Genomic DNA, 20,833 nt, shown 5'->3' with positions numbered 1-20,833 from the left:
GGTGGGACAGATGGGTGAGCAGCATGGCTATGGCCTCTGCTTAAATCAGAAGACACCATGGGCAGATGGGACCAAAGCAACACAGCATATTGTGACTATACCATTGTGAATGAGCCCAAAGGCCAAATGGCAGAAGGCATCCATAGCCTAATATGCTTTATGACTCCACAAGAGTTTATAACTCCACAAGAGCCTGTGGAGTTGTAAAATGATGTCCTACAGAAAGCTCAGGAGGACCCTTTGCAAGCATCTCAGAACCATTGTTTATTTCTCCTTTTTTTCTGCTTCTTTTGCCAGCCTTTTATCAACTTTCCACCACATCTTACCCTTCTGTCCAAACCACTGGAGGTATGGCTAACTGCTGGAATACCACAATGCAGGCACCAGCTGCTCCAATACTTGGCAACATTAGGGCTAATGGAACATCATTTGGGGTGTCTCCAGTAACTCTACTCCCACCAATGCTTCCATCAATAGAAATAACAACTTACTGAGTACCTACTATGTGTCAAAGGCTTTAGCTGGTAAGGTCTCACAAAGAACAGGGACCCTGTGTCACAGAGAAGCCAGTGCACTATACTATTCCCTAGTGGCTGCTATTTTTGGAGGCTCAAGCCCTCTCCTGGTTGGACATGCTCTCCCAGAGCCATACCTAAGCTTAGATGATTTCAATGGGAAATCTTTGCAGAGGAAGGCATCCTGGAATGCTGTTCTAGCACTCAACCAATAGCACCTTATGCTGTGTAGGCTGATGGAGACTAGAAGTTTTCTATAGTCTCATTCATTATTTTAAACTCAAGCCATTTGAGCCCTATAAAACTCTAGGACCTTTACTCTGGTCTTTTTGCAGAGAAATAGTTTCCATCTTTGCAGATCTATCTGCCCTGCCCCACCCCACCCCAGGCTACTCTTGGGAAATGAAGCAGAGGCACAGCCTGTGCATCCCCTCATTCTGGCCTCTGGCTTATACTATTGCAAAGGTGATGACAGGCTCAATTGTCTATCTCATTGTCCTACCTGTCCTGATACCTGGAAATTTTCTATGTACCTTTCTGAAACTCTGCAATTTAGATTGAAAAGTAAGATTGTTCAAGGGGCTGGAGAGATGTCTCATTAGTTAAGAATGTACTGCTTTTGCAGAGGACTTCAGTTCAATTCCCAGCACCCATGTTTGGCAGCTCACAACTCCAGCTCTAGAGGAATCTAATACTTCTGTCTCCTACAGGCATTTGTCCTCACATACCCATACACAGAGGCATGCATACTTATAAATAAGTTATGAAAGGTTGTTCAAAAGTTCATGTTATGAGTCCAAGCATCCAGTCCAGAGATGCAGTATTTGACTGGCATATGCAATGCTCTGGGTTCAATCTCTGATTCATGCAAATGAGTCCTTCTCAATAGTTAGTAACCCAAATGCTTTTATTTCAAGGACCAGTAGGTAGAGATGATATGAAACACAATGTACTGGGTTGGAGGTAGAATTCTATGTCAGAGTTCTTGGCTGACATTTTCCATCTCTGTCACCATGAGTAAAAGACAAAGAAACACCATGCTGCCATGGGTTTGCATAACTTTTCTTCAAAGATCTGTAGATAAGAACAAGACTTCATCATAGATACTTAACATCTATTTTAGTTTACTTTGGTATTTTGTATACCCAGCATTTGTGCCTTTAGAAATCACCTCCTCCACTCTGTTCATAGTTCAAGAGTTGGGCAAGTTCAAAGTTAAGAGCACTGTCCCTGAGACTGCTGGCTTTCTCTCTTTCTTTCTTTTCTTTTCTTTCTTTCTTTTTTTTTTTTTTTTTTGTTGTTGTTGTTGTTTTTTCAAGACAGGGTTTCTCTGTGTAGCCCTGGCTGTCCTGGAACTCACTCTGTAGACCAGGCTGGCCTCGAACTCAGAAATCCACCTGCCTCTGCCTCCCAAGTGCTGGGATTAAAGGTGTGCACCACCACCACCCAGCTGCTAGTTTTCTGATATCAACTGTAAAGATATATCCAACTGCAAAGTCTAAGGCAGCAGTATCTACAAATCTGACCTCCTTCCAGTCTGAGTTTTGGGGTGGGGGCAGCCCTAGAATCTTGCTCAAGCAATTTTCTCGACAGGCTACAAATTCAAGGACTCTAATAATTAATCTCAAGTCAGAAACTGTATTTAATGTCATAGCATTATATGGTTTTACTATAGCAAAGTGTACAAATTAGAACCAGAGAAGCATAAGGTGGCAAATGGGAGGTCTTCTATCATCCTCAGCATCCAAATGTGACAATATTCAGAGGACTTCTAACTAGGAAGCTTGTCCTTGCTTTGGTACCCAGAATTTTAATTAGAACTTTCTTACAATAGGAGTGATTGACTGAATCATAGTTTATATAGTTGAACTCAGTATCCAGAAACTTTCTCTGTTCCTCTTCCTGGAATCCAGGCTGATACCCTGTGGTCTGAAGTCTCAACTTTGAAACCACATTGTTAAACTTTCTGAAGTGACCTCTTCCTTTGAGTCACTTCATCAGCTCAGATGATGAAAGATGAGTCTAAAGATCATGGTAAATTGCAAAGAGATTCTTATCACCTGGAAATGTCCTGCCCACCTCTACGCTGCCCAAGAGCTATACAAAGCATCATATCTATTTGAGCATAAAATTGAGGGTTACATTATTTAGATCTGCAGTGTCCCACAAAATGTCATCTGTGAAAGACTTAGTCTCTGGCCTGGTTCTACTGACAAGTAAGGGAACCTGTAAGAGGTAGAACCTAGTGGAAAGAAGCCACAGGGACGGGGGTGGGTGTGGGCTTTGGAGGAAGCGGGGCCTTATGCCTTTCCTCTTATGTTTTTCTTACTACCAGCCATTCCTCACTATGGCACAATGCCTCACCACAGGCCCAGATACGAAAACAACTAGACTTGTACTGAAACCTCCAAAATCATAAGCTCAAATAAACCACTCCTCAGTTATCTTGTCCCAGTGCAAAAACCATTAGCATGGTTTTCAGCCAGCAGTGTAGGAGTTCCCTTTTCTCTGACCATGTTTATGATTGGTTCAGAGCTGGGCACAACCACTGATGACACACAGCAACCCTCTCCCCCCAGTCTCCTTCACTAGAGCTGCCAAGTAAATTGCTCTGAGGCACCAGGGCTCCCGTTTGGGGGAGAAGGGGAGAAGGTTGTATGTGTGATGTGTATGTCTGATATGTTTGTATGTGGTATATGTGTTGTGTATGTGTTGTGTATGTGATGTGTATATATCCATTGTGTGTGTGCATATATGTGCACATGCACACACATGTATGTACATGTGCTACATCTAAACTTTTAGTTCAAAAGCTCATATGTCCCTTCTTTGAGTTGTATCTAGGTCATGTCCTTTGCAGTCTATGGGACTGTTTTCTAACACTTGAAGTTTCCTTGCTAATATATAAATGGAGATACAGGGTGGGTATCAACAGCCTTTGGCTTCTTCTCACGTTTCCGATGGTGTCACGAATTTCTCTGTTTTCCTGAGGTTATTATATAGCTTGTCCTATTTCACAAAACGGTCATGACAATAGACAAATTGGTCATTTGATGTTGCTAATTTGGGAACCAGTCTTGGGGCCAAGATTTTTTTTTCTTTTTTTTTTTTATTTATTTTTTAATTTTATTTAATATTTTATTTACATTTAAGATGCCATCCCCTTTCCCCATTTCCCCTCCATAGAAAACCCCTGTCCCATGCCCCCCCTTTCTTTTTTTGCTTTTATACAATTTTTTTAAATGTTACTCAAAGGATTTATAAGTTTGGTAATGCTCAATCAGAAGCATAACCCAATACCCAACCTAGATATAAAAACTATCTTTGATTTATAATCCCAGCTACTTTGGAATCCTGAGGGAGGAGGATTGCAAGTTCCAGACCAGTCTGACTTATAGATTGAGTTCAAGGCTCTGGGAAACATCATGAAACCCTATCTCAAAATCTTAAATTAGACTTGTTGGCTTGTTTTGTTGCCGTTGTTGGGGGTAGGCCTGGAAAGACTGGAAAATAAGTGTGATCCGGGTCTGTGATGTGAAATTCCCTCAAATCATAAAAATTTAAAAAAGAAAAGACAACTGAAGATCAATTTTCATCCCCCCCCGAAAAAAAATCTAAAAGAAGGATCTGAATGGAGCTCAACATGGATGAACATGTATGCTTAGATTTGTCAAAACCTGCTTTATTTGGGGTTCTTAAATGCTTCAACCTCCCTTCTAGTCTACCAACCAGTGGTAGGGGAGAAAGAGGTTTATATAGGAAAAGGAGTTTGTGGACCTGTTTAGAAGTAGTTCCTTGGAGTGATTCCACTCTTTTTTGTCAGGATACCAGCAGTCTAGTTCAATAGTAAACACCAACATGAATCAGTAGTGGTGACTCAATCCAACAGAAACTGCAAGGCTCCAGCGAATCAGCACAAGTCAGCACAAGTGGCCAGAATCGGCCAGAACACCATGAGAAGTTCTTTGGTACATTTCTCTGTGAAGTTAAGACCAGCTAAGAACAGCAAAGAACAGTGAAGAGTGAAGCACTGCATAGGGTAGCAATGCAAGAGCATCCTCTCACTGTTGGTGGGGTCCTATTTATATCTTTTCTAAATGTCATGCACCCTGTCTGTTTCAGCAAAACATCACATGCCCTGTTACAAGACAACTTCCAGAAAACCATCACATGACACAACTGCGTTGTTAACAAAACCAGAAACTTTCACTCCATGAGTTCTTGCCTAGCATGCTCGTAGCCCTAGGTTCAATTCCCTTTACTTGCAAAAGAAATGTATACAAGATTATTTCAAGACCTGAGAGGATAGTAGTAAGCAAATCTTAATCCTTAGTCACCCAGATACTCCCTATGAACTACTTGAACCAATCCCATCATTACAGTGTGTGGTTTAAAGCCTTTTAGAATGTGGAGTTCTAACTGTTAGGTAACACTAACCCCATATTATAAGCAAGTGTGATAAATAATATAAAATTTGATTGATAAAGTCCAACAGTGACAGATCATTGAATTTTTAAATAAATCATCAGTATCATCTATATCATACCTCACTCTAGCTCACACTCATTCTGACAGTTGTTAGGTTTATCATCATCATCATTATTATTATTTTTATACAGTGTATCTTTGTTATGGTTTGGTAGGACTTTTTGTGTTTCTTTTTAGGTTTTTGCTTTATTTTCCTGGTAATAGTTTTTTTTTTTAATAAGAAAGGAGTCTATGGTGCTGCTGAAAGCTGAGCTTGATCACAACCCACAGCCCAGGCTAGCCCCACCCTAGCCTACAGGGTGCAACTTATTTATTGTCATCTGTATCAGGTAGGAACTAAGGATTAAAGTCACTAGGAGCTGCTCCATGACAGAACCGGATCTGTGAAGACATACAGACTTGATATGAAATCCTTACTTCAGAAACGCCAAACAACAGAGACCGTCCTCCTCTTTATTTTAGTGCAGTTTTGCAAAGCCCATGGTAGAGGTATGTGTATGCGCAGTCTGTGAAACAAGGAGAAAGTGTTATAAACTCATATTGTCAATAATCAAATGATACCAGACATTTCATTAACCCTGAGCCAAGCTTTATAATTGTCAGTTAGCCATCTTTGAAGTTATTCTGCAACAGAACAATTCTACCTCATAAGGTGTTTCCCCTTAAATTAAAAAGGAGGAAAAACTCCAGCACATCACTATAATCGTTTAATACTTGATAGTTTTCACAGACGCGGCAGAGAGCACTTGAGAGCTGCCCCGAAATTGCATGGACATGATCGTAAGGCTCTGAGCTGCAGTACTGACTTACTGAAGACCAGTACATTTTAAGAGAAAGGTCTTGGAAGTATTAAATATCCTTTCCCAACAACAACAACAAAAAATAAGACCTTTTGAAGTCTTTTCACCCAGTTTTGAAATATTTTCTTTCCAAAGTGCCATTATGCAATAAACTGTCTAGCTTAGAGTTATGTTTCATTGGCCTGCTCAGGTTCTCTGAGCTGCTTGCCTACTTCCTGTTACAGCAGCTGGACAATTGTTCCAGGCATGCTGGTTTTCTGTTGTGTCCTTCCATTTGTCTGAAGCATTCACTATGGAGGCTAGATGATGGAAATCAGAAATATAGAGGTAACTTGCCACCTAGTCCAGGGCTTCCAAGATGTGGCCTTGGAAAAAGGCCCCCTGGAGAAGTTAATAGCGCAACAGGTGAATTCTAAACCCCAGAGCCTATGGTGAGATGTCTCTGAGGTTTGGGTGGTGGAAGAAATAGGTCTGCCACATGATAGCTGGCACACATCAAGATCAAGGATTCTTTAACTGGAAACAACATCTGCCTCAGTTGCCTATAGCGTCAGCCTACCTTTGGCTTTTGTGGGACCACCCTGTCTGTAGAGATCATAGGCAACAAGAACACACAAATGTTAGATCCATCCTTGTGGCCTCTAGTCTGCTCATGACCTCACATTTCAGACCACCCTTCTTGTGGACTTGAATCACCTACATCAGATCTTTCAGAGACAGCTAACCAGCTTTCACATTGCATCAGCCAATTTCTTAAGCCAGATTAGATAGCTGTGCATCATTAAGCTATAACTAATAGATCTAGGGCCATCTATGTCAGTGGACGATGGACAATGGGGAGGAGGAAAGCAATGAACACTTCCACGTTCCTTCTTTCTGTAGACTGGCTCAAGATTTGATGTTTCAGTGCAATCCATACAAAGCTTCTTTCTTCCCTTCACAAGGCAGTAGCAACGTGATTTGGCTACAAAGTCCCTTCTCTTCCTTTTGTTTCACTATTGTCATATGAGTCTTTAAGTCTTCCCTCAGAATGTTATCCAGAGAAAGTGTCCGTCAAAATTAGAACATGGGTAATGGGGGGTGGGGGGCTCTAGAAATCAGATCAGCAGACAAAGATGGGGAACAGAATGACCCATTTATCTGAGCCACCTCCTTCTCCATCTTAATCTTCTTTGTCTAGCTAGAATTTAATTCTGGCCTGTTTTCAAACTCTTCCTGCATTGCACAAGTAAATTCATCCAATCTGATGACCTCAAGGGCTATCTGTGTAATAATAGTTCCAAAATGTTATCTCCAGTCCCATTGTTTCTCCTGGTTATGAATTTACACATTCAAATAACTTAAAACAAGCACATCTTGTACTGGATTCATTACCTTATCTTGATGCCTAGTTCCAGTCCTCCTTTCTTCTGATTTGACACAGCAAAACATAGTGTGTGTGTGTGTGTGTGTGTGTGTGTGTGTGTGTGTTATGTATATATATTCACACATGAGTGCACATATGTGTGCAAGTTGGCATATGCATGTGGATGCATGTGTGGAAGCCAAAGTCTGATAGTGAATGTCTTCCATAATGAGTCTCTACTGTTATATGTCCAGGCAAGGGTCTCTCACATGAACTCAAGAGCTTGACAGTTGGGCTAGTCTTGTTATCCAATTTGCTCTAGAGATGTTCTATCCCCTGAGTCCTGAGATTACAGGTGGGTGGCCATGCCTGGCTTTTACATACACACTGAGGCTCCAAGCTCTGGTTCTCACTCTTAGATACCTTACCCACTGAGCCACATCTCCATCCCTGGAATCATTTTTCCTTCATACCATCTCCACCTTGCACTAACATCTAAGCATCAAATCCTGTCTATTCTTTCTCATAAACAAATCTCAAAACATCATTTTTCTTCATTTTCTGGGCTGTTATCCACTGTTCACTCTTGTTTGAACTGTCGTGGTTCTTTATTTTTCCTAATCCCTTTATAACTTTCTCAGATCTCTTCTCCATGTTACAGCCAGTATGATCTTGGTGAACTGCAAAGCTATTCATAAAGGCTGGGCTGAATCTCAGTAGTAGAGCCCATGCTTAACATGTATAGGTCCTTGGGATACCTCCCCAACACCACAAAACAATAAACAAAACTAAGCTCAAAACAAACAAAAACATCATCATCATTATCATCATCATTTTAGAATTTTTATTAGTTTAAAATCATCAAAGTCTCCCCCATTGCCTGGAGGAAAGAGTCCCATTTGTCACATAGGAATGGTGAGAGCCTCCATGATCTGGCCCTTGCTGAGCTCAGCCATCACTGTCTGAATCTTCTATCACAGTTCTCACAAAGAAGGCAGGGCCTGCTCTCTCCACTAGGAGCCTTCACACAGGAAGCTTTCACTAACATGTCTACTCTGCCCGGCTCACTCTTTCTTATCTTAAATTTACATCTCTTTCATCCAGATTTCTTGAATTCCCAAGACCAGGGATGATGTGGCCAGTACTGCTACCACTTTTCCCCCTGAAACCCTCTCGCCTATTGCTGCAATTGCTTGTTTGATTTCCATGTCACTCCACGAACCCTTTATAATATCATTGTCTTACTGCTGCCTGCTCCATGCAGGGTTCAGGACTTATCAAAGAGAAGATACTCATACAATCTTGATGAATGATGACCACCATTTTAAAGAGACAGCATGACTCCCAGACCAGGAGAATTTCACCATGAGATGATTAAATGTATCGGCATGTCTAAATAAAAAATATATCAGTCATTAAAGAAGCTGGTCAGTTTGAAAATTCAGAGCAAAATGAGTCACTGAAAGTCACTGAAGTAAAGCTGAATACCTATCTAAGCACATCTAAATAATGTGGTCATTAGTAAAAGCACCCCTTTATGAAACCAATACATCCAACTCTTCCAGCCAGACGCTGTTAATTCCCATTTTTAACCCCATATTTATAGAGCAACTGTATAATTCGTATTGAGCTCATTATGAAAGTGTATGTCCAGGGAGGAAGATGTGAAGACTCAGAGATTCCAGCTTCTTTGGCAGTGATTCATTACAGACAACTAAGGGATTGCTTTTATGGAGGCAATGGAAGGCACCTTCTGAATGACCAAAATGAGGCACCGTCCACACATGGTTTAGATGGTTCAACTACTTTTAATTTTTTTTGAGAGTATAAGAACTTATCTATTCAATGTGCATGGGTATTTTGCCTGTATGTATATATGAGCATCACCAGTGTGCAGCAACCATTGAGACCAAAAGAGAGTATCAAATCTCTTGGAACTGGAAGTACAGGTGCTTGTGAGCCACCATATGAGTGCTGGGACCTGAACTCAGGTCCGCTATAAAAGCAGCAAGTGCTCTTAACCTCTGAACCATCTTGCCAACCCCACTTTAAAAAATATTTTTAGTTGATAAACAGTAATTGTTTATGATTCTGGGATTTGTAGTGATGTCCTAATCTCTGTGCACATTATATAAAAACTCAATCAAGCTAATGAATATATCTGTTTCCTTATCAACTTATCTTCCTGTGTATATGGTGAAAAAAATTCAAATCTGTCATCGGTTGTGAAATGTCTGTTATTATTGACTTTGGTACAATAGATTAATAAACTGAATTCCCACAGTGTAAATGAGACACCTTATTTCTCTCTCCTGACTCCTAGCCTCTGATAACCACCAGCTCTATCTTCATTGAATCGGCATTTTAGAATTTACAAATATGTGAATTTGTGTAGCACTTATCTTTCAATATTTGGCTTGTTTGACTTAGCATTATTTCCTCTAATTCTATCTGTGTCATCTCAAGTTTCTTACCTTTTACGTCTGTATATTACCTTCAGTACACATACCTCATTGTCTTTTTATTTCATCTTTTCTCCCTCCTTCTCCTCTCTTCCCCCTCCCTTTATTCATTTCTCTCTCTCTCTCTCTCTCTCTCTCTCTCTCTCTCTCTCTCTCTCTCTCTCCACACACACACACACACACACACACATTTCTTCCTAACCCTATCTCCTTTCTTACTTTTTTTTTTTTAGTTTCTAAGTATTTTGTTTCATTTTGTTGTTTTGTTTTATTTGGGGGAGGGTAGTCTTAGCCTAGGCCACCTTTGAGCTTGCAGTAGCCCTGCCTAGGTGTCCTGAGTTCTGAGATTTCTGATAGGTACCCACCTACCAGGCTTATACTACCTTTCCATTATCTGTTCTTACTCTACTTCAGAGATCCATACACTAATGTTGACCCTGAAGTCCACAGCAGAAACGGAGAGAAATTCTGACCAACAGGAGAACCATGCTTCATAACTAACCTTCGATTCTTTCCTGCCCACCCCCCCCCCCCATGGATTCCTGGCTACTTCATAGCACACATAGGGCATTTTTATAGCATGTTGCTTCCACTCTTTGTGAGAGTTGAAATAACTTACTCACCAACTATGAGTAACTTCTAAGCCACACTGACCAAAAGAACATGGGAATGTAATATTTTTTAAGAAGCCAATTCAAGATCAGTAGGAAGATAAACTCTTGGTTTATCTGTTGCTATGAGGAAGGCTTTGACCACACCTAAAATCTCAGCAAACAGAAATTTGTTTCTAAATAAAACAATGACCTTCTTTTACTAGTGAAATTAAAAAGAATCAGAAAACTGTAAGGGCCTTTGATCCCCATCTTCACAATGTCTCATAATATACACTTCGGTAAGTAAAATATAGCTTATTACATTTCCATGTATTCAAGAAAATGCTCATCATTTCATAATATTTTTATAAAGTAAATAGCAACCACCATCTATGTAATAAATGTACTGATGCAAAGTAGAAATGGCACAACTCATGCAGACATCTTGTAGAAGTGTGTGTCATACCTCAAGCAGACATTTCTGCAGCATGTAAAAATGGCAGCAATTAATGTTCTGACTCGTACAGAAAGGTACTGTTCTTAATTTAGAGCTTTGTCCTTTAAAACCAAAAAGGACATGAGATAATTGGAAGTGGTCTTGGAACAGGGCTACTGATGAGTTTCCTAAGAGTGGGTGTTAGTCTATGGCCTCGTTTCTGCCTTTTTTCAGAGAAGGGGCATGCCTTAAATTTATGTTAAGTATAAGCATGTTCAATTTATACTGACATCTGCCATTTCTCCAGTGACTCAAGCAAAATATGAGTTTTCTTTAACTAAAATATGCAGGGGAATGATAATAAAAAAAAATCTGTCAAGGTCTTTACACCCTTTGGTAGCAAACCTAATCACACCCCGTGGTAGACACAGGAGAGGGAGATGAAAGAGAAGAATGGTCTGGAGAGATGTTCAGTGGTCAAGAGCACTCATTGCTCTTGCAGAGGACCTGGGTTTGGTTTCCAGCACCAAAACAGTGGCTCTCAACCACCTGTGACTCCAGATCCAGGAAATTCAAAAGCATAAAAAAAAAAAAAAAGTAGATGACATTTGTCAATTTCTTGACATTTATTTAGTAACTAAAAACAGTAGCTCGGCTTTTTGAAAGGACACAGTGGGATGAAGATGTTTTACTTGTTAATATATCTGTTAATAAAAACAGAATTAAAAATTATGCTACAAGAATCTGAGAGAGTAAGAAACACAATTCACCCTTTATGTCACTTGGTTTAGTTTGGTTTGCTTTTGAGATAGTCTCACTGTGTAGTTCTGACTGTCTTAGAACTTGCTTTGTAGACTAAGCTGGCCTCAAGCTCACAGAGACCCACCTGATGCTGCCTCCTGAGTGCTGAGATTAAAAACATGTACCACCATACATAGCCATTAAGTCAGCTTGTAATCAAATATGAGAAGATAGTCACTTGAACAAAACACAAGTTTGCAACTCCTTTTAATTTTCCTTTGCTGTTTTTAATATTATGCTTTTATTAACTAAACTCGTTCTTTAACAATTTTATACATGTATATAATTCACTCTTAACTGCATTCACCCCCACATCCTCTCCTTTCTCCCTTCCATTCCCCACCTCCTTCCAAAAACTTGATTTTCCACTACGGTGATTGAATGAGAATGGTTTCCACAGGCTTGTATATTTGATTGCTTGGTTACCAGTTACTAGAACTGTTTGGGAAGGATTAGGTGTAGCTTTGTTGGAGTGGGTGTGGCCTTGATCGAGGAGAAGGTGATCACGGGAATGGGCCTTTCAAGCTTCAAAAAGCCTATGCATGCCCAATCTCCATCTGCCTCCTATAATTTATGGATAAGATGTGAGTTCTCACCTACTGTTCCGGTGCCTGCTGCCATGTTTCCCACCATGATGATCATGGACTAACCCTATGAAACTGGAAGCAAGTCCCCAATTAAATGTTTCCATTTATGAGTTGCCTTGGTCATACTGTTCTATCACAGCAACAGAAAAGTAACTAAGACTATGTTACTGAATTCCCTTTTGTTTTGTGGCTCACTGAGTTGAACCAGGGTCATCTGGGTAACCATGGATTTAGAACTGTCCACTGGAGCCTGCTGGGCTCATCAGTAGGCATGCAACTGAAGACATTTACTCCCCTTCTTCATGAATCTGTAAGTTGCTTTTTGTAGGGAATTCAGCGAGGGAGACTAGAGACCTATGGGTCCCTCCTCTACCCATGATTAGTTATTGATAGGCAAGTGTTGGCATCCATAGCTATTCAAGTTATGATCACACTATTGATGTCATGCCCAGAAGATGGTATATCATAGCCATTTCCTCTGTCTTCTGGCTCTTATAATCTTTCCAATCTCTCTCCTTCACTGTCCTTCAAAACTTAGTGGAAAGTTATAAATTTCTTAATAAGGTAAGCATTCGAACATCTCTTATTCTCAGCACCTTGAGCTGCCATAAATCTGTATTCACTGCAAAGAGATGCTTCCTTCTTTGACTAAGGCTAAGAATAGCATTTGTCTGTGAGTATAAACATATATATTTGAGGACAATTTGACTGTCAATTTATCTAACAACAATCCTAAGTTTATTCCCGGGGTCTAAGACTTCCATATCCGCTGGGTGGTGGTGGCGTACGCCTTTAATCCCAGCACTTGGGAGGCAGAGGCAGGTGGATTTCTGAGTTCGAGGCCAGCCTGGTCTACAGAGTGAGTTCCAGGACAGCCAGGGCTACACAGAGAAACCCTGTCTCGAAAAAAAAAAAAAAAAAAGACTTCCACATCCATGTGTTTTACAGAACCAGGCATGGATCCCCTCCTGTGAATTGAACCTCAAATAAATTCAGAAGGTACTTGGTTATATTCCTCAACAATCACACAGCTATTGCACAGGTAGGCCTATCTTGCTTGGCAAGTCAGTATTGTAGTTCATAGATCTAAATATCTGGATATTATTGATGCTTTTTGTACCCCAGCAGCTTGCATAGCATTTTCCAGTACCATGAAAGCTAGCTAGCAAGGAGGAAGCTTCCACTTCAATTCAAACTTGATTTCTCTGTTTTAAAATCAAACTGTTAGATGTCTTCAGTAACAGGATCTTATTGTCTAGTTCTGGTGTACAATCAAGAAGAGAGGCGAGAGCTCATGTTGTTGGGGGTGGGGCACTCTGGGTCCTCCTTGATCAATAATTCATATGGACCTATCCCACACCTGGTACTAGATTTTTCTTTAGTAAGCCATAGCTTCTGGGAGCAAGATTCTCTAGTAATACAGAGTATCTCTTAATTCTTGTTGTTCAACTCATTAATCTGGTTATAAAATAATTTTTAGGATTCTATATGAATTTTTCATATACTGTTTATTTTTATAAGCCCTCCTGATCCAGACCATCTTCCCACTTCCTCCCACTTTCATCTTCCTCCACGTTTCCCCTCTGTACTTTCATTTTATCTTCCTCACTATCCATCTCTCTTCAGGTGTTCCTCTGAATGGCCCCTTTCTAGTCCTTCCTGTCTTTGTTCACGTTGTGTTGCTAAAGTCAGATGTCTTAGATGGTTATATTATAATTAATATAAATTTATTCCTCATGGTTCTCAAGGCTACAAGGTCCAAGATCAAGGTACCAGGAAAGGTTCAGTGTCTGGTGAAGACCTGCTTTCTGCTCCCAGATAATACCTCAAACGTGTATCCTTACATGGTCAAAGACTCAGTGGCCAAAGAGCCTGGATATCTCCAGTCCTCTGGTGAAGCTGTAAATGCAGTCATTAGAGTTCCATCCCCTCTTGACACAGCCACCTGTGTTTCAGTTACTGTTTTCCACTGCTGTATCAATGCACCATGACCAAAGGCAATGTATGAAGGAGGCCATTTATTTTGGCTTAGAGATGAAGAGGGATAAGAGTCCATCATAGTAGGGAGACAGAACAGCAAACTGCAGGGATGGAAGCAGGAAGCTGAAGGATCTCTACCACAAGCACAATGCAGAAAGGGTGAACTGGAAGTGGCATAAGACTTTAAACTGTCAAAGCCTATCCCCAATGACATACATCCCCCCCCCCAAGCAAGGATACACATCCCATAACTTCTCCACACAGCACTAATGACTGCTAATCAACTGTTCAAATGTCTGAGCCCATGGGAGACATTTCTCGCTCAAACCACCATAACCTCTTAAACTTGTTTTGCTTTGTTTTTTTAATATTTACCTTTGTGTGTGTTTGAGTGAGATTATACACACCATATGTGTACAGAAGTCCTCGGAGGCCAGAAGAGGATGTTGGATCTCCTGGAAATAGAGTTTCAAGTAGTTATGAACTACTATGTGGGGGCTGGGAATCAAATCCAGGTACTCTACGAGAGCAGGGAGTGCCCATAACTGTTCAGCCACATCCTCGGCCTCTGAACTCCTAGTAATAAATCTGGTAGTTTAGATATTGGATGTCTTTCATTGTCTTGTGGTCCTGCTTAGGAAGATTGAGGGAACTTCAGAAGACATAATCACTAGAGGAAGTGAATCACTATGGACAGGCTTTGAGGTTTTGTAGCCTTAACATCATTTCTTGTTGACTCTACACTTCCTGGCTATGGTTCTTTGAATGTGAATGCGCCTCCCTTAGGCTCATTTGTTTGAATACTTGGTTGTAGTTGGTAGAACTAATTTGAGAAGGATTAGGAGGTATGGTCTTGTTGGAGGATATGTAGAAGAAGGTAGGTTTTGAGGTTTCAAAAGCCCCATTCCATTACCAGTTATCTCGTTCTGCCATATGCTTGTGGATCAAGATGTAAGCTCTCCATTACTACTTCAGCATCATGCCTGCCTGCCTGCCTGCCTGCTGCCATGCTCTCTGCCATGATAGTCATGGCCTCTACTACCCTCTGGAACTATGATCCCCAAATCAAATGCTTTCTTTTGAAAGTTGCATTGGGCACAGTGTCTCTTTACAGTAGTAGGAAACTAACTAAGATAATGACTGTAGATGCAATGTGACCAGATGCCCTTGCCTTCTGCTATCAGGCTTTCCCCGCGATGACATATTATACTCCCTTGAACTGCAAGGCCAAATAAGACCTTCTCCTCTTAAGTTGATTTTTGTCAGGCATCATACCACAGCAACAAGAGAAGTAACAAATATAGAAAGTTAGAAAATTCAGTATATGAATTTCAGAGAGGCATTCAAACTACAGTGCCACCTGATCCAACCCTCATCCTCATTCTTGGGACAAGCTATGGTACCAGCACTCATTTATTTACAATGCTAGATGTCTGCCAAACACATCTGTAATTACCTATTCAAACTCTGCCGTTGATGTCGAACTAGTGACTCACATGAAAGACTTGAGGTTGTTTAAAGATGAAGGAATCAAATACAACTTTCATTTTGCAGGTGAAAGCATAGGAATCCAGGAAGGACATGAAGGGTGCCCCTTGTTACACAGAAGCTTAGCAGGTGTGTGACCTAACGTTACAAACTCCCAGATCCAATGCTTTCCCCAGCATGAGCTCCTCCGCCCCTCATATGGAGCATAGAAACGACACTAGATATCTCCATTCCTTGACAATCGGATGCCGATCATCGGATGTATGACTACAAAAGCGAAGGGGCCTTGGCCAGCCTAATTTTTCAACCCTAAAAAGGGTGAACTTGTGTTCGTTAAGTTCACTCCCACCTGTAATTAATCTGAAGTGATGATTATCCTCCCAACTTAGGAAAAGCATCTATTTTCTCCTTCATCTCCCACTTTAATGAAATTTAAATTGTATTTATATATTGGAAGAGGCCTCTGGTTTGCTGAGTGACACAGTCATTTCCACCACCACAGCTCATCAGTAACTCTCACACCTTGTGTGGACACTGCCACGAGCTGAGGAAGAATCTTTTTTTTTTTTTTTTTTTTTGGAAAAAAAATTTTATTAATCATTTTATTTGTTTACATTTCAAATGATATCTCCCTTCCCAGTTACCACTTCACAAACCCCCTATCCTATCCTCCATCCCCTCTTTCCCCCGCCACTTTGCCTCTATGGGTTACTCCTCCACCCACTCACCCACTCGCACTTCACTGCCCTAACAGCTCCCTTTGCTCCACAGGACCAAAGGCTTCTCCTCCCACTGATGTCAGATAAGGCAATCCTCTGCTACATATGTATCTGGAGCCATGGATCCCTCCATGTACACTCTTTGATTGGGGGTTATATCTCTGGGTGCTCTGGGTGGTCTGATCAGTTGATATTGTTCTTCCTATAGGGTTGCAATCCCCTTCAGCTCCTTCGGTCTTTTCCCTAATTCTTCCATTGGGGTCCCTGGGCTCAGTCCAATGGTTGGCTGTGAGTATCTGCATCTGTATTGGTCAGGTGCTGGTAGAACCTCTCAGGGTACAGCCATAGCAGGCTCCTGTCAGCAAGTGTTTCTTGGCATCAGCAATAGTGTTGGGGTTTGGTGTTTACAGATGGGATGGATCCTGGGGGCAGAGGGAGGTCTATGGATGGCCTTTCCTTCAGTCTCTGTTCCATTTTTTGTCCCTGTCTTTCCTTTACACAGGAACAGTTCTGGGTTAACAGTTTTGAGATGGTGGGTGGGCCCATTCCTCAACTGGGGGCCATGCCTATCTACTACAGGTTGTCTCTACAGGTTCTATCTCCCCTTTGTTGGGTATTTCAGCTAAAGAAGGCTCATTTTTAACTGTGCCTCTGAACTTAACAAGATACAACATTCCACTAGGAAGTCTTCCCCAGATACCTATCCAGAAAGGTAGGACCTGGACAAAGATGAAGACATGGGGCAGACTTGAATGCCAAGGAACAGTTGAATGTCACTTTTTTTGGAAATGTCTCAGAACTTGCTACTTAAGTTTGTCTTCCTCTGAATTAAACTCTCAGTTGCTGATATCCTGGCTGCTGATACGAGCAGCCCCTGTGTTCCATCTCTCTGCTGAGGTTTCAGAGTAGGCCAAGTTTATTGTACTGAGGGTATCAGGAAGAGTCATATAGTTCCTTTATCATATGGCTCAAGACAGAAAATGTCAGAAAGAAATGTCAAGAAGTTTCCAATATGGGCTAAATTATTGATAACTATAGAAAAGATTTAGAGCACATTAATTAAACTAAAAACACATAGTTCAGGCAATCCCACTGGTCACAAGAGGCTATTATTTTACATGATATCATTTACCCATCACTAAACATGCTTTGTAAGTCCTGAATGAAATTCTAGAGATGGGTAACCCATCACTTAAAAAATAATATTTTATTTACTGATTGTAGTTTTACACATTTATACAATTTATTTTGATCATATCCATCCACCACCACCTCCCTCCAACTCTTGCTCGTTAGTGTGCCCTACCTCCCTCCCCACCAACTTCATGCCTTCTTTTGTTATTAATAATCCCCCCGAGTCTAATTGGAACTGCCCATTTACAGAGGGTGTGAGGTCATCATCTGGGATGAAGCAACACAAGTGATCATGTTACCCCAGAGAGAATGAATCTCCCTCCAGAATAGTTCCTCTGCCAAGATTCCTCACTCACACTGGACTTCTGATTGTCTTGGTGCTGTGCTTCTGTGCTCAGTAACCCTGGGTGCTGTGAGCTGATGTGTGGAAGAGCCAGATTGTATCTGGAAGTCAGTGTTTCATACTCTCCTCCCCATCTGTCAGCTTTTACATTTTTTCCACCAACTCTTCCACAATGTTCCCTGAGCCTCAGAACAGGAGGGGTTCATGAAGATGATTCACCCACAGCTGAGCCCTCACGGTTGCTTATACTTGACATTTTGACCAGATAGTTAGTCTCTGCATTAACCACTATTTGCAGCAAAAAGAGGCATAAATCTATACAACCCATCATTTTAACTTTTCCTTCACTGTGAGATAGCAAATTGTTTCTGGTTTTGACCCCATTAAAAAAAGAAAGTTCCAAAGGGGATGGCATCTGAAATGTAAATAAAATATCCAATAAAAAATAAATTTAAAAATAAATAAATAAATAAAAGTCCATTCCTTGTAAATATATTCCTGTGCCCTGTTTCCTAACAAGAAATTTCTAGAAGAAGAATGATTAAATCAATGACAGGAACATAAGTAAGGCATTAGCATGTCAAATGTTTACTCTGAATGGCTTTGCTGGTTTATACTCCCCAGCAGAGATGAGGATTCTAGCTTCTAATAACAATTATCACAATTTTAACAGCAGGACACTTAGTATGAGACAGATATTACGTTCAACATTTTAGGATCATGATTTCACTTGATCCTCTTTAAGATCCTGGGAGGTGATTATTTACATGATCTGCCTTTTTGACTGAGAAAAATGATCTTATAGACATTAAATGTTATGCCAGCCTCCCTTGGCAGAAAGAAAACAACAAATGAGACCATTTGGCCAACCAAGTACCCTGTAGAGGTAGATCAGTAGAGGTGGGGCCTTTGAGGGATACAACCTGGCCATGCTTCCTGTCCAGTTCTGACTGCTCACTTACTCATGTCTGAGGGGCTTCCACTTCATACACCTACCAGGGATAGCATCGAGAAAAGGAATTAGATATGAGGGAAACTGTTTCTGCACCTTAGTAGCTGTGGGTTCTTATGGTCAGTGTTCCCTTGTTGTTAAACATGCTTTAAACTGCAGTTAGGGTGTCCTCGCCATATCAGAAGCTAAGTTATCAGGGCATCTTTCTGCCCACGCACATGCCAGACAGTCTTCATCCTCAACAGACATGGCCTTGTTATATCACTTGTACTACAGTCTTGACAACCCCCTCCCCCACTTTTTGTGGACTTTTCTAGAGGATCATGGGAAAATACCCAAAAAAGAGAAATCTTTAAGAGGGGATCACTGCACCCTATGAGTATGCCATATGTTTTACAAATGTTCATTAAATCTTCTTTAAAATCTACAACATAGAACCCACAGGGCTGATCCCCTAAGGGACTCCTACTGCAGCATTCCTCTGTAATACATGCTTTACTTGATTTGTTAAATAAACTGCTGCTCAAACAATGCCTCTGGACTAAATTCTTACCTTCAAAAAGATGAGAACTAAGAGATTCCCAAAAACCAGAACAGAAGAACTGCTTGGCCACCACCATGTGGACTGAACATCATGAAATCATAAGCCAGAAACAAAACAAACAAAACAATCCTTTCTCCCTTAAGTCGTGTCTGTCTGGTATTTTGTCATAATGATCAGAAAAAGTAACAAATACTCTAAACAGTTGTTTGGGGAGGGAGGGAGGGAGAGAGAGAGAGACAGAGAGAGAGAGAGAGAGAGAGAGAGAGAGAGAGAGAGAGAGAGAGAGAGAGAACAGAGGAAGGAGAGAGAGAGGGAGGAGTGGAGAGGAGTAGGAGAGAAGATCGGAAGGGGGGAGTGGAAGGGAGGGAAGAAATGAGCAAGAAACATTTTCTCAGGTTAACCTTGACAGAATCACTAAAGTAAAAACTGGTGTGGCACCAAGAACAGAGAGCTGAGCAAGGATTTCCCAGTTTGTGAGTGGTGACAGAACACACAGCAGGATAGCAGCTTGGTTTTGTGCTGGGGGATGGGGGTCAGCCGTTTATCTTGCTTCAGGGTGTGGGGTGGATAATTCCACGCTGTGAAGCTTAATTTAGGATAAGAGAGGCCACATACCCACACAGACAGGCAGAGCAGGGCTCCAAGCAGCTGGTTCTCAGAGCTGCACGCGGTGCTGCCGCTGCAAGATTTATCCCCGCTTAGTGGAGAGACTCTCTGCCGAGCAGAAGCCTGCAGAGTTTTGAAGTTCAAAATTTACAAATAGGATACAGGAAAACTCATCAGCTTCTCCCAGCAGCCGATTTGCTTTTTGTTTGTTTTGGCTAAGTGACAGAGAAAGAGAACATTCCCTGGTTCAGCCACTGAGACCAAATGTTTGACACCACACACACACACACACACACACACACACACACACACACACACACTAGAGAGGATGGACATGACAAGCCACGCTGATCCTTAAACAATTAACACCTCTGTGTTGTCGACTTTCAGCCCCACTCCGCAGTTACAGTCTGCGGAGACAGCTGTGGGAAAACCCAAGTGGAAAGGAGGGGAAACTGTTGAGATAGCAATTTTAGGCTTTGATGAGCCCCCTGGTGGCAGCTTCACCTGAGTATAAGGTGCCACTCACCAGAGCCAGGTGGCAGATAAAACACTAATGTGAGGTCCTTCGTGGGTCTCTGATGGAGTCGTGCCACGATGAATTTTAGTTTAGAATTCTCTATATCCGCTATTAAGTCATAGAAAATTTTTGTGTGGCTGCTTTGATCAAATTCCAAAGGGAATGTCATTGATAGCCACGTTGTGAGTAAAGGAATGTGTAGTTCAGTTTTTTTAAGGCTTTATAACTAAAAGAAAGGCATAGCCAGTCAGGATGCTCTTGAAGAAGCTGGAGAACGCAGTTTATAGGAGAATGAACCAAAAGAACTTGGCTGGCAGAATGTAGGCTGTTTCTATCCATTGGCCTCCTTGGCCCTGCAGGGAAAGAACCATGACTTCCCAAAAGGCCAGTCTAGCCTGAGCACAGTGCTTCTGCCTTTCTTAACCAGGACCTGGGAGCTCTGGGGCTGACCAGAGACTCAAGGGTGGACCAGTGAGTGCCCTGCTCAGCCCTGGCTCTGTAGCTGACCTGAATAAATCCA

General features: G+C 41.4%; 1 long non-coding RNA gene across 1 annotated transcript in view; it reads right to left on the bottom strand.

Annotated features, from left to right (window-relative positions):
• The window catches only part of LOC143443215 (uncharacterized), a 133,378-nt gene that overhangs the window by 11,332 nt on the left and 101,213 nt on the right, over positions 1-20,833 (bottom strand). Inside the window, exon 2 of the long non-coding RNA XR_013111981.1 lies at positions 5,421-5,509. This is a non-coding gene — a long non-coding RNA (uncharacterized LOC143443215). The remainder of the gene's footprint in view (positions 1-5,420; positions 5,510-20,833) is intronic.

Source organism: Arvicanthis niloticus, chromosome 8 (assembly GCF_011762505.2).
Source record: "Arvicanthis niloticus isolate mArvNil1 chromosome 8, mArvNil1.pat.X, whole genome shotgun sequence".
In the NCBI taxonomy this organism is placed as follows: Eukaryota; Metazoa; Chordata; class Mammalia; order Rodentia; family Muridae; genus Arvicanthis; species Arvicanthis niloticus.
The sequence above is the reverse complement of the archived record's forward strand: the minus strand, read 5'-3'. Positions and strand labels throughout refer to the sequence as shown.